Source organism: Penaeus japonicus, unplaced genomic scaffold (genome assembly GCF_977035675.1).
Source record: "Penaeus japonicus unplaced genomic scaffold, GWHDUDI00000001_assembly GWHDUDI00000004, whole genome shotgun sequence".
NCBI lineage: Eukaryota > Metazoa > Arthropoda > Malacostraca > Decapoda > Penaeidae > Penaeus > Penaeus japonicus.
Window position 1 is genome coordinate 46,796,460 of NW_028234406.1, and position 2,500 is coordinate 46,798,959.

Sequence of the window (2,500 nt, forward strand, 5' to 3'; positions counted from 1 at the left end):
CATTGCTTGAGGGTATGTTTTGACATTATTGATACATAACATGTTTCGAGAGAGAGAGAGAGATAATATAATATGTGAAAGACAAATGAGAAAGATGGAAAGGGGAGGGGGAGTGAGGTAAAGGGGAGATGTGGGAAGGAGGTAATTGGTATCACATGCCCTCCAACATTCCTCGGGGAACGTCGGAAAAATAGCATGACCCGATTGGCTGATAATTTGTATAATAGGGGGCAAAATAGTGCCATAAATCTTCACTCTGTGCCCCTGGAATGTCACGCTTCACGACTACTCGCTCTTCCGCCGCAGCTGCTGCCTCTTTAATCCGGTAAATACACCTACCTTTCATTCCACCGTCTCATATGTGCATGCAAATCTATAAGTCAGTATATATGATTTTAATGTTTAGTGTGAATTCTATGTTCTCAAGCAAGGATAACCCACGGCCAAAGTTATCGACCAAATATGAATTATCTACTTGATTTCGTAATTTTAGATTTCAGGGTGCAATAGAGCACTTCCAGATCCGGATACCCAGAAACAAGTACCGACGTTGCTGGGTTCATTACTCCAATGGTAAGAGGAAAGATACCCAGGTTACGTGCAGCACCTGTGGCGTTCCCCTCAGCCAGTTTGCTTCCCGAAGTATCATAACTGGCAAAGCAGCTAACCTGAGTCACTCTCCTCTTACCAGTGGTGTAGCACAATGCATATATATGAAAACAATAAAAGATAAGAAGCAACAAACACCACTTATGTCTTCCCATCATGTGATAAGTATTCTTTTTCATGGTGTATACCACATAAAGAGCTAAACTGGACTCCAGTAAACATATTCAGTCTATTACAACACACACTTCATGAATTGTACAATATGATATTCATCTGAATATGATGAAACAGTACTTCTTCAAGATGCTTTTGCATGACAATGGCATACTCGGTAGTTTCAACATGCATTTCCTCATCAGAAGGAATTAATAAGAGAGGAAACTTGCGGTCCCAATCAGTCTGCACTTCAGTACAATATTTAGCCAGCTCATGTGCAATAGTACAGTTGAAACGCTCTACCAATCCATCTGACTGTGGCTGCAAAGTGGTGTTGCGAGTCTTCCGGACCCCCATCAGCTTGCAACACTTCTGAAACACTACAGACTCAAGCTCTGTTCCTTGGTCTGAATGCAACTCACTAGGGACTCCAAATTGAGCAAAGAATTGCTCCAGAACTTCAGCCACTGTTGTTGCTTCATTGTTAGGAATGGCAAGCTTCTGGCCACTTTGTAAAAGGATCCATAGTAACTAAAAGAAATCGGTTACCAGACTCAGTCACTGGAAATGGACCAGTCATGTCAACTGCTATTCTTTCCATGGGTGCTCCTACTTGGTAGACTTATAGAGGCCCTTTCCCCTTTTTGGAAGATCCCTTCTTGGCATTGAATGTTGTGGAAGTTCTGCACCACTCTTGCACATCATACCAAACCAATAGAAACGTCGCAGCCGATTCAGGGACTTACTAATTCCTAGGTGTAGGCTGCCCTTTCTGGAACACTTGCTTCTCAGCATTGTGGCAGGTAGACTGGGACTGAGGGACAAAATCCTATGTGGGGTCACGTGAAAGTGAAGTGCATTTCTGGAGTCAATGTCCTTTTCCAGCTATTTGTAGCGGATCCCACTTCTGCCACCACTTTTGAAGGGTGCTCACTAAAGGTTTTTGAAGCCAAAGTCTGGTTGTTCTTGATTCCTTTATTGATGGATAACAACAGGGGTAATATAGTGATATTCATTTGGTAGAGAAGGCTTGACAGACGTCTCTTGTTAGGCTGGTGTGTTTCATGGGCGAGGCAGGGGGAGCAGAAAGCTAGCTGACCACTCCCCGCCGGAGAGCACTGGGATCCATGAGAAACAGAGTGGTGTCTCTAATGGAGTGGGAGTGAGTGAATGAGTCTGACCTCAGGTCAACCTTATATCTGACCAGTCGGGTTACTCTAGATTGATTCCTAGTCAGATTTATCCTGGTACCACGTGGGCGGTATCCACGTGATGACTATGCAGTAGCCACATGGGGGATTAGCTTCAAGTGGCACTTGAAGTACATCTCACAGGTGCCCAAAAATTTCCACTGCTTGACCCTTGAGGCTAGACACTAGTACCGCCATCTCTTCCTCATCCCAACCATGAGTTAAGGCCAATACCTCAAACTGGGCAAGATAAGCTTCCAGGGACACTTTTCCATCAAAATCCTGAAGCTTCCTGCGAGTCCTAATGGCAGCTGGGCTCGAACAAGTTGAAGCTGGAAAGCCTGGGGAAACCTGGGCAGGAATCACAAAAGAGGGTGGGGGCACCACAGATGCTGGGTGGTGGTCAGGCGGGGAAAGCTGTGCGATTCCATTCATGAGTGGCATAGAAAACGGACGGCTTCCATCTTCAAACTTGGGCTCATCACACTATTTTCTCCAACCTGACATTCATGGCTTGAACTACTGCAGTCATCTCATCAGAGACA

At 45.0% G+C, this 2,500-nt stretch overlaps 1 long non-coding RNA gene across 1 annotated transcript in view; it reads right to left on the bottom strand.

Moving 5' to 3' along the window:
* LOC147472034 (uncharacterized) overlaps positions 1-2,500 on the bottom strand; it is a 62,047-nt gene that overhangs the window by 58,764 nt on the left and 783 nt on the right. Inside the window, exon 1 of the long non-coding RNA XR_015191015.1 lies at positions 2,190-2,500. This exon is cut by the window's right edge and continues 783 nt beyond it. This is a non-coding gene — a long non-coding RNA (uncharacterized LOC147472034). The remainder of the gene's footprint in view (positions 1-2,189) is intronic.